At 36.2% G+C, this 12,483-nt stretch overlaps 1 protein-coding gene and 1 pseudogene across 6 annotated transcripts in view; one reads left to right on the top strand and one right to left on the bottom strand.

Moving 5' to 3' along the window:
• The window catches only part of KLF12 (Kruppel like factor 12), a 380,697-nt gene that overhangs the window by 37,016 nt on the left and 331,198 nt on the right, over positions 1 to 12,483 (bottom strand). The window lies entirely within an intron of this gene.
• LOC118609435 lies at positions 12,012 to 12,130 on the top strand (annotated as a pseudogene).

Here is a 12,483-nt window from a genome sequence, read left to right as displayed (position 1 = left end):
TAATATTTCTTTAGTTGTATGTGTGATTGGTGTCATATCTAAAAAGGATTTCACTAACAAATTCTCAAAGATTATTAACTGCCGTGTTTTCTTCTAAGTGTTTTATAGATTTAGCTCTTACATTTAGACCTATGACCCATTTTTAGTTAATTTTTATATATGGTGTAAGGAAGGAGGGAGTCTAATTTCATTCTCTTACATATAGATATACAGTTGTCACACTATTATTTGTTGAAAAGGTTATTCTTTCTTCATTGAATTGTCTTGGTACCCTTGAGAGAAATCAACTGACCATAAACATATGGGTTTATCTCTGGATTCTCACTTTTATTCCATTGACCTGTATGTATACACTTATCCTAGTACCACATTGTCTCAGTTTTAAAGCTTTGAGGTAAATTTTGAAATTGGAAAGTGTTACTCTTCCAAATTTGTTCCCCCCCCCCCAAGATTATTTACATGGTTATTTTATAAGATAATTTTAGGATCAGTTTGTTAATTTCTGCAAATGAAAATGCAGTTGGAATTTGGGTAAGGATTATATTGAATTTATTTATCATTTTTGGAATATTGCCACCTCACCAATATTGTTTTTCAATCCATAAACATGAGATGCCTTTCCATTTAAAATTTATTTTTTTATGATTATGCTTTATAGTTTTCAGTGTTCACATTTTGTACCTCTTTTGTTAAATTTATTCTTTGGTATTTTTTTCTTTTTCATGCTATTATAAATAGAATTATTTTCCTAATTTCATTTCAGATCATTCGCTCCTAGTGGATAGTAATACAATTGATTTTTGTAAATTGATCTCATGTCCAGCAACTATACTGAACTTGTTTATTAGTACTAACAGTTTTTTGGGGGTAATTCATTAGGATTTTCTATATACAAGATAATATCAACTGCAAAAACAGATAATTTTACTTCTCCCTTTCCAATATGGATTTCTTTTATTTCTTTTTTCTCAATTTCCCTGGCTAGAATGAGTATGGCTAACCTTGTCCTGTCCTGCTTTTAGAGAACGCATTCAGTATTCTACCATTAATACGTTAGGTGTGTTTTTCATAGAAGTTATCAGGTTGAAGGCATTCCCTTCTACTCCTAGTTTTCTAAGTGTTCTTATCATAAAAAAGTTGGATTTTGTCAAATGCCTTTTCTGTATCTATTGTGATAATTATATGGTCTTCTTTTATAATACATTAATATAATGTATTATACTAATTGATTTTCATGTGTCAAATCAGCCTTGTTCCTGGATTAAATTCCACTTGTTCATGGTATATAACCATTTTTATATGTTGCTATATTCAGCTTACTGGTATTTTACTGAGAGTTCCTGAATCTATATTCAAAATAAATATTTTTGTGTAGTTTTCTTAAGGTGATTTTACCTGATTTTGGCATCAGAGTAAGTTGGCCTCATAGAAGTCAGGAAGTATTCTGGGCTCTTTCTTGACCTCAAATTTAATGATACCATGTTTACACCAAGAGCCAACCATTCCTTCCTGATGGCTGTTTGTATTTTCTGATACTTCCTTTTCTTTCCAACCTTATTTTTACTCTTATCCTGATTCTAAGGAGCTGATATTTCTGACATTTCTATGCTATTGGACTTCCTCTCATAAAGCTTAGCAAGCTTTGCAAGCTTTAAAGCATCATGTAAATATTACTTTCCTAATTTTACTCTTCCCCATTATTAGTAAAAGACTGTCCATACTTCTCAGGATCAGAACACTGTTAGATATTACTGGTACTCTTTTAATGTGTACTGTACCATTTATGCTAAACTTGCTATGTACTATAAAATACTGCAATTGGCATAAGAATGGCTTACACAGCACCATACATAAACTTAGAAAATCATCACAAAAATTACGGAAAGGGAGGCAGGACAGATATTGCTGGCAGTCTTACAGCTGCATAAAGAGTAGTTCAAAATGGTTAAGTGCCTGGGACGTGAGATACTTAAAAGCCCTAGTCTATACTTCTTCCTACATCACATCTTTCTTATAGAATGATGGGAAAAAAATGTAATACGTCAAGATGACAATATTAAATCTCCTGTACCATATTAATGATTGCATGTCATTTCCGCTATTAGTATTTTTTTTTTAACTTGGCCTTTTTTTTGCTGAGAACATCATACTGTTTATAATTGTCATTGTATAGGTAATTTTCATCTTAACACTACTAGTTCAATTAAGAAAAAAAACCAAACAATTTCTGTGAGTTCACTATAGGAAAACAAGTGGGCATGCAAGCGTGCACCCTCAGAGAGTTTACAATCTGGTGGGGTGTAGAATTTGGTATTCATCTATCTCAAATAGGTGAAAAAAGACTCAAATCTTTGCCAATTCTATGTCATGTGGAAGTCTAATCCTCATCCTTAAAAGATGTATGTAAATATGGGGGGAAGTTTACATTCTCAGGGCTACCTTGGCCTCTAGCATTAATCCTGGTGCTAAAATTAGCATCTTCCTGCATTTTCACATCAGGAACAGCCACATAAACTCCTGTGAGCATCTAGGAGCCCTTTTTACTATAGATGCTGAGCAACACCTAGGGCTTTGGCTCTTTCTAGCGCTTCCTGCATTAGCAAAATGCTTTTGGCAACCTCTGTGCTGCTCACTGGTCCCATCCAGCCTCAGGCAGCTCTTCATCTTCTTGGCATCCTCTCCATCTCTTCTCTGGTTTCTTCTCCCACCCCCGTTCATCTTTATTCAAGAGAAAACAACAAATTCCTTGCCTTGGCACATGCAGAGCTGCTTACCCCTATTAAAAACCTCGGGGCTGAGGTTATATCAAAAGTCTTTGGCTGGGAAGTAAGAGCGGGGTTCTGCTCACTGTCTACCTCCAAGTATTTCCAAAGGCACACTTTCCACACCAAGAGTTTTGTTCTGGAAGAACTTGGTGCCAGCTGTTAATAAAAATTTATCCAACTTAAACATGCAAATCATAATTATACAAGCCATAAAGATGCTGTGTGATAAAGAGAGGGATAATAAAGTGCAATGGGTGTAAAGGGAGAGAGTGTCTAATTCTGTTTGAGAATATCAGGACAAGCTTAATATAGGACACCAACAAGTCAGTCTTAAAGAATACTGATAAGCAGAAAGGTGAGTGGTAAAGAGAAAGCAAAAGAGAATACAGCAGGATGGTAAGGGACAGGTACCATGAACTTTGTTCTCTCATAAAAAACACATTTTATAAGTCTGGGAAGTGTCAGATTTTTTGTTTGTTTGTTTTTAGGAGGAAAATTCTGGTTTATGGAAAATTCTGGTTTGCTGCGGAAGTGATTAGTAGATGAGTGTCAAGGCCTTTATCCATTAAAGCGCTATTTATTGCCTTTATCGAACCAGTGGATTCTACCTGGATAAAAAGCAGTGTCTTTAAATTCGAATCAGAGGGGCCCATTCCAAGGCATTTCGGAAGTAGATCTGTTGGTTCTTGGTGACTGACTGGATAACGGTGGACAGGTGAGAGCGAGGATGAAAGGATGGCTCCGCCTGGGTGACCAGAGTAATAGCAAGAGCTAGAGTTCACAGGAGGAACGGCAAAACAGGAGGAACTAACGATCAAAACTAATCTGCATGTAAACAATAGATTTACATTTAAAAGACAACAGAGTGGCACTTTCTCTTCATTTGTTAGATAAGCAATAATTTAAAAGGGTAGTAGAAACTAGGTAATAAAGAAGTACTTTCAGGGATAACTTGAATACATTTTTATAAAAAAAAAAAGCTCATAAAATAAATTTAATTTAGTGGTAATGGAATTTCATTAAGTGCTGTCCAATCTGTAATTCTAAAGGCCAGGTACTTTGTAGAGAAAATTAGACTGAAAAGGCGTAGTTTTTGTTTATTCAGTCAATTAACATTCATTAAATTCATTTAGGGATATTACTAAGTTTATAGTCGGCAGTTTATATACTTGATGACCTAGGTGATTGCTTTTCTGATTGGTTTTAATTATAGGAGTTTGTTTTTCAGGACTACTTAAGTGGAGGGGAGGAGGAAAGGATGAAAGAAAGACTTTCTGAAGCACTGACTATTATTACCTTAGGCAACTTGCTGAGTGTTTTACATTATTAGAATAGCTTGAAATAGTGGCTAGAATGAAAGATTGAATTCAGATTGAATTCAGGGTAAGGATCATGCCAATGAATATTTAGCTGTGTCTCAGAAAAAAATTATTAGCTTCCTTAAAATTCCAATATTTTTTCTACAAAACAATACATACCTTGCAGGATTGTAAAAGGGATTAGGGTTACGAAAATAAAGCACCTTGTATGAACAGGTGGATGTTCAGGAAATGACTTAAATTACTGTTTAAACTTGGTGCTAACCTCATTATTAACCTCATTTTAGAGATGAGGAATCTGGGATTCAGTTGAGTTAAGCAACTGGCCTAAGAGCACAGAATTAGGAGATGGGTGCTGCCTTTTTTAGTAATTGTTATTCCAATCACCTAAAGCAGTACCTGGCAGAGGAAGTGCTCAGAAGAAATTTGCTGAGTGTTACTAAAACGCATCTCACATCCAGGCTCCTTTCTTGCTTGACCTCAGAATGCTGGAGGGTCCCTGAGCTCAGTCCTCTGACCACTTCCCTTTCTTGCTTCAACTCTTGCCCTGGGTGATTGTGTTCATTCCCATGCTTTGTATAGTGTGCTTTGTATGTCATCTTTTTGTATTTTGCCCATTTTTATTTCTACAGCCCCTTGTTTCTGAGCTCCAGACTCATTTATCTTTTTGACCTTCCAGTTGTGTGTTGATTAGATATCTCTAATGTAACACGTTGAAAGTCGATCATGTGTTATTTCCCCCAAATTTACTCCTTCCCCAGTTTTCTCTGTCTCAGGAAATGACCACTACTCTCCTGGTAGCTTGTAAAAAAACCAGTAGTCTTTTGGGATCATTTTCTTCCTCTTATAATCTGTCAACAGGACTTATTGGCTCACCTTTCAAAATGTATCCTTATTTTGAATGCTTCTCTTTATTTTCACAGCCATACTTACTTTTTAAATCTGGCTTCGTGCTATAGCATCTAACAGTAAATATATGTACATTAACATTTACCCCTTTAACCTTTTTTAATACAATTCGGTGGCATTAAGTAAATTCACATTGTTGTGCAACTATCACCACTATCCATTTCCAGAACTTTTTCATCATCCTAAACAGAAATTCTGCTCACATTATATAATAATTTCTCAACTTCCCTTTCTTGCAGCCCCTGATAAATTCTACTTTTTCTTTCTATGAATTTGACTACCCTTGGTATCTCAATGTAGGTGGAATCGCATATTTGTCCTTTTGGGTCTGGCTTATTTCATTTAGCATAATGCTTTAAAGATTTATCTATTTTATGTATCAGAATTTCACTCCTTTTTAAAGCTAAATACTATTACATTGTATGTAGAGACCACATTTTGTTTATCCATTGACGTACATTTAGGCTGTTTCTGTTTTTGTTTTTTGTTTTTGAATACTGTGAATGATGCTGTTATGAACATTATTTACAAGTACCTGTATCTTCAATATTTTGGGCATATACCCCAAAGTGGATTTGCCAGGACATAGGGTCACTTATGTTTAACCTCCAAGGAACTGCCAAACTGTTTTCTACAGCTACTACATCCATCATTTCACATTGCCAACAGCAATGCACAAGTTCCAACTGCTCAACAGCCTCAGGAACACTTGTTACTTCCCATTTGTGTTTTTTAAATAATAGCCATCCTAATGGCTGTGAAGTGGTCTCCCATAGACTTCTTAATAAGAGAAACAATAGTCTATGAAAATACCACTGGTTTCCCATTGTACTTAGAACAAATCTCCAAGTCTTTATTATCATCTACAAGGATAGGAACCCTTAGACCTCATCATTCTTTCTCTAGTTTACTCGGCTCCAGCCACAATGGCCTCCTGTCTGTTCCTGGAACAAGACAAGCTCATTTTGATGCACAGCCTTCAATCTTGCTCTGCCTCTGTCTGGAACTATTGCTCACCATTATCATCCTGGTTTCACTTAATTTATATCTCTAACCAAATGTCATTTGTTCAGAGAGAACATCCCCAGCACCCAATCTACACAGACTCTCCCATCTCACATACCTTTAACCTCTCATCATCTTTTGGTTTATTTTTCTTCATATCCTTTATCACTCCTAACATTATAGAGTATATTTATTTGCTCTTCATCCATTTTTTTCAGTAGGATGTAAGTTCCTTGTGGGTGGGAACTTTTTCTTATTCATTTTTTTTTTTTTGTATTCATAGTGCCATGCAAATCAGAGGCACTAATTATTAAAGGAATGTGTGGCTATATGTTCGAAGAGACCCCATAGTTTGAAATATTTCAGGTCAATCTATTTACTATTTCATTTTCATCAGAGATGGACAAATATTCTTTGATGCCTGAAATTTAAAATATATTTTTCTCTTTTTAGCAGTTCCTACTCTATTGTTCAGTTAAGAAGAGAAGTATCTGATATGCATTTTGAACAATAACAATATCATTAAGGATTTACTTGTGCCCAGCATTGCTCCTGGTGCTTGATACACATGATCACAATTTAAAAAAAAAAAAATCCTGCACGGTATTTGCATTTTACAGATTAGAAAATAAGGTTCAGGAAAGGTAAGCTGTCCACGATCACAGGGTAAGTAAGTGCTAGATCAGGAATTCCAACGAGGCACTGTCTGGCTCCAAAGCTTATTGCTTATTCCGCCATGCCACTTGGCAAGACACACTCAGCGATTTGGAGGCCACGGAGAATTGTACCCCACAATCTCCACCTTAAGGATCATGCTATTTAGTCAGACCATGACAAGGCAAACCTCTAGTACATAATTTGAAAGACATGTGGTAATGGAAAAACCAACAAATTCATGTTCCAATGTCTGTACGAGGTCTTTAAAGGAATTGAGAAAAGGAAGCCACTCTCGGGGGGCCGTGGTGGCTGGGAAGCCACCCTGGAGGGAGTGGGACTGGAGCAGGGCTCTGACAGCCCGGTGTGAATTAGATGAGGGAGGTGTAAAGTGAGGTGGAAAGGGTCACGTTCTAGACGGGGTTATTCACCTAAGCATTGTCCAGGTACGAGGGCCACTTAGTCGACAATGGGTACAGCAGCCTACTGGACATTGAGTTTACCTCTGGCAGAGTAGACGAGGAGGGAGAATGTTTGCTGATGCTTGTTCGGCACATAATAAATGATGTGAAACACTGTGCTATGTGCTATAAAATATCTACTTAATTTTCAGAACAGCCCTATGAGACTGACACTATTATTCTCATTTAACAGATGGGAAAACAGCGGCTAAGGGTGAGATAGGGAGCATGGTAAGAGATAAGGAGGCACAGGCAGTCTGGGCACAGATTTTGAATGCCGTGACAAACTGCTTATCTTTGCTCTATATGCACCAGCTCCCCCACCCCCCGCAACTTGAGGTTTTATTCTCACCTTAAATAATGACCAGTGGTGCTGCCCAAGTGTGGCCTTAAAACTCTCATCAGCTCCCCGCTTCCCAAACATCGCATTAACAAAGCATGCATGCATGGTCTGCTAGCCTCCGTTCAATCTAGATCGTCATCCTTAAGACTCACTAATTGAAATTCCTTAGTTGTCCCTACTGTACCCCCTGGTTCCTCCATTTGAGGACCTATCTTCCAGCCACCAAAGCCTATATAATGTACCTCATTTATAGGGAAAACAGATGTGCAGTTTGAGAACTGTTTCAATAGACTAGTGACATACATTTAGGATTCTGTCTCTGGAAAGGCGAAAGTTTCTGTGAATTATAATCTACTCTTTCCAACTTAGAATATTATCAATAAAATAAATATTTTATTCTTCCAGTTGCCATTATAAACTTTAAGACTATCTGTCTAGCTCCAAGAGTCAGTAAAATAATTAATAGATTAGAAAATTCTGTATTTTATGATTTCCTCCCATTGTCTCATAATTACACAGTATTAGGTGATATAAGTGTCTAAATGTTAAAGATCATATCACATTTTCAAGCAAGAACTTTTATGTATCACTAAGCATTTGTGGGGCTTTTGTTATATATAGGTTAACATGCAAATCTCCACATGATGTATAATACGGCTTCTGAAGAACTCCATAGAGTCTGCTGTTGTATGGGTTCCTGCCATGAAGGACTAATGAAGTATTTTGTGGATCCACTGTTCAAACATGCTTGACATCATCGGTGCAAGTTCAGGTTCACTCACAGAGCAGGGAAGGCAGAAAAATAAAGTATTAATGCTTATATGAAGGAGAATGATCAAGCAGAAGGGCCTCCTAGTGGAAAAATACTAATGAACATGCTCCAATATGTCATAATTTCTAGCCTTCATTTAAAAATATTAGCACGATGAAACATTTTGTTTGATTTGTCATCCTCTTCATTACTATACACTAAATTCTAAGAATAAATTGATTTTCGAATAACAAAGATTATGTACCACCAGTTTCTGAGATTTCTTCCCCTATTTTCTAGTCAATGCAATGTATTTCTTTCTTTTGTCTTTTATTTGGATTACCTGAGGGCAAATTCTGAAAATACTGATGTGCTCATAAACCTAACAAGTCACTACAGAGCTTAATGTATTCAATGTACTACCAGCAATGACACTAGTGAGAGTTATCAGAAAACATCTGTGAATCAGATATAAAGTTCACACTAATTATCAGTTTAATTTTCCGTGTTTGTTGGGTAACTAATCTATATTTTGATATAGAACGGCAAGACTTTGACTTTTTCTAATTCTGTCCATGAATATTAGGCATTTGTAAAATATATGAAACTGTGTCATTTAGCTTTATTTGAATCCTGTTTTTCTACAGAAAGGAGAGTAGTTAAAGAAGTTATCAGTGAGAACTAATTACATGTCTTCTTTGGAGAAAATTTTGTGTGAGTTCCTCTGAAGATAACTGAACTGGCCAAAGGCACTTTGGCATTATTATATGACTGTAAACCAAAAACACCAAAATATCTGGAGATTATACTGTGGCAAATGTGAGAAACAGTTTAATTATTAAAATAAAGATTATTTCACTTTCTTAAATCTCCATTCAGCATACATTTTTAAATGTTCACTTTATACCGATTTTCCCATGTCTTTTTCTGGAAAACAGAGAAGTAGTATAAAACATTTTCTCTGATCTTTAGAATTCAAAATTTGGGTAAGTCAATGTCTATGTTTATGGAATATTTATGAAACATAACAACAATAACAAAAGTAACACAAACCAAACCTGAGCAAGTATAGAATGACTGACAGAATCTACGAGTGCTGAGGGATATACAGAAGTGTGAGATTACCCTAACAGGTCTGCAGAGTTGAAAAATAATAAAAGACAAAAACCGTGATAAACAGCGATAATGATTTTCATGTAGCTTCTACTTATGATTATTACTATTTTTTAATTCTGGACTGTTAAGTGCTTTGGGTTGTAGTCAGATCACCTGGCCCCTTTCATTTGCCTGTGCAGCTCTGGATATGTAACTTAAAGCCTCAGTGCCTCAGTTTCCTTTACATAAAATAGGACAAATAAACAGATTTGCCATAAGAGGTTGTCGTAAGGATTAAGTGAGTTAGCACGTGTAAAGCATTTAAGACAGTGCTTCCTACTTTGGTTAGCTTCCCTAAATCTTACCTCACTCTGTACCCTAGTCCTGAGCTGGGAATATTTTAAGTATTGCTGTTTACCCTCAAGGAAAATTGCAAAAGTTCACAAATAAAATTCAGTTAAAAACGTATGTCAGTACAGTCAACAACGCTGTATTATAAACTTTGAAGCTGCTAAGAGACTAGATCTTAATGATTCTAACCACAAAAAAGAAATGATAATTATGTGATATGATAAGAGGTGTTAGCTAATGCTACAGTGGTAATTACATTGCAATATATAAGTGTATCAAATCAACAGGCTGAACATCTTAAATTTCTATAACAATATACGGCACAATTATATCTCAATAAATAAAAATAATAATAAACACATGTCGTCAAGTCCATATAGGATGTAGAAGTAAAGGCATAAAGTCAATAACAATTTTTAGAAGTTTTATATCTCTAAAAAGGTTGAAAATGCTCAGGGGGAAAGGTTTCATTATTGTTATCTGTCATTCCCTGAGACTCTTTTGCACCACTGCAGACTATGAATAATTTCTGAATCATTCTTACATTTTCATAGAGATGATGATAAATAATTAGACAACATATTAAACTAGCTTTGCCAATGATAAACACATTTGTAAATTTATCTGGGGCTAGCACATTTTTGGATAATTTTATTTTTTAAACAAGCTGTCTAATTTTCAAATCCAAACCATAATTTTTCCTTTTCGCAGAAACACATTACCTTCTGAGGAGTGATAATTAAAAAATGATAAAATACACAGGATTATACAGTCGACTGTTTGTTCAGAGCTGATGTGGTGGGCTACAAGGGCACAGCACTTATAGAATTATTCAGTTTTGTGGACTGATTAGCCAAGACCCTGTGACCTGTTTGCATACTCTTAAAGTGGAGTAACAAGAAGTCTTCTCAACAACAGTCACACAAGAAGGGACTGAATCACCAGTTGAGAGGTGCAGGGTAAACCTGCTTAAGCCTTATCACTGAAGATGATTTAGAACTAGCCATACCATGCATCTTTTAGTTTTATTAAATGAATTTAATTCTTGATTTATTATTCCAAAGCAACTAGTTAGACTTTCGTTGCCCATTCAGGGAAAGCATTCTTGAAACTCCCTCTATGAGTCCTGAGGGGAAAGCATTTTGTGCTCTAACATATGTCTAAGTGTGAAAGCCTCTGCTGCCTGTCTGTGTGGGGGCAGGCTTTCAGGAAAACGCAGGAGAAATAGCAGGGCCGTCTGCTCTGACAGACAGCACCACTTGCGTATGAAAAGCCTTCCCAGTGCTAATGCGATTTACACAACCGTAAGACAGGCCTAAAAATTCCAGGAGCAGAGGCAAAACATAAGGCATAAAATGGGACACAGTCTCGAAGTGCTAACAGCATGTTCACATATCCCAATTTTTAAAAGTTTATAATAACTCCTTCTATTCCTATAGCATCTTTCCTCTGGGAAGTTAAACTTCCTCTAATGATGTTTTATTCATTTTCGAAGTTTTACTTCATCCTGACAATGTTTCCATGGAACAGAAAGAAACTTTCCTGCATTTTAAACAAGGAGAGAAAAATCAAAGTCCGATTAAACAAGAGATGTCAATGTGATGAGCACAGAGGACAGTGACCGAAAGCTCATGTGTGCGCTGCTGTGGCAACCCATCAAGCCTTGCATGCACGAGGCAGCCTGCAAAAGCTGGTCCCTGCCCCTGGGAGTGGGCTGCACCAATGATGCCCTCGAGACTCACAAAAGCTTTGGGTTGGTCAGATATTGCTGTGATTTCAAAGGCTTAAACTCTGGTTTTCTTTCAGAACAAGAACCTCACTTTCAGATTTACAAAGAATAACAGCAGAGACTCCTACTGCAGTCCCCTGGATCACAGTTATTCTTATGGTCCTTACGCCAACAACGTGTTCTCCCTTAACTCAATGACAGCTGTCTTATACCACGAACTATGGAATCTTCAGAGCTTCAGGGTCATTATTTTGAATTATTTCAATGTCAAGTACGGAAGACTAACAATAAGACTACTATTCTCACCTTTGACTCTCAACTGTAAATTTCATTTGTTTATCGACAGCTCTATTGCTCTCAGCAGTTACCTTTAAAACAACAAATTAATCTAAATTCATAGAAAATAAATTTATATTAACAAAATATTACTTTTAACTCTTAAAATAGTCCAGATAAGGTTATTTTAAAAATATCATTTGTTACTTTCAAAAAGTGTCAAGAAGATATTATTGTGAGATTGGCCATTTATTATTTTACAAACACTCACTGAGTACCTACTATGCCTACTATGTGTGAGCGCAGCACTAAGCTCTGTAGCCACTTACATGGGCCTTTTAAAAGAGGTTGCAGTCTACGGCCATGCCACCCTGAACACGCCCGATCTCATCTGGTATTGGGTGCTAAGCAGGGTTGGGCCTAGTTAGTACTTGGATGGGAGACCACCTAGGAATACCAGGTGCTGTAGGCTTTAAAAAACAAGCAAACAAACAAATAAATATAGATAAACAAACAAACAAATAAATGAGGTTGGAAAGCCTATAAGCATGGTGTGTTTCAAGATTTGCTTGTTTTGTGGTTGTTGAGTAGAGGCAACAGTCAATTTAATAAATGCTAGATACCTAGAGAAAAAAGCAAAGAAAAAAAATGATGGAAGGAAAGGACACTGTTTACTATTTCAGATTCTTGCTACAGGCATTAGACATGAGGAAGATTACTGAATATTTAAGGTGTTCTGTGGAACATGTATCATTTTTCACTTGGAAGAGCAGAAAATTTTAACAACTGAACCAAATCTATGAAATTACTGCTAGCTTTACTTTA

Source organism: Rousettus aegyptiacus, unplaced genomic scaffold, assembly GCF_014176215.1.
Source record: "Rousettus aegyptiacus isolate mRouAeg1 unplaced genomic scaffold, mRouAeg1.p scaffold_m13_p_11, whole genome shotgun sequence".
NCBI classification, from domain to species: domain Eukaryota; kingdom Metazoa; phylum Chordata; class Mammalia; order Chiroptera; family Pteropodidae; genus Rousettus; species Rousettus aegyptiacus.
This window is presented reverse-complemented; position numbering and strand designations above follow the sequence as displayed.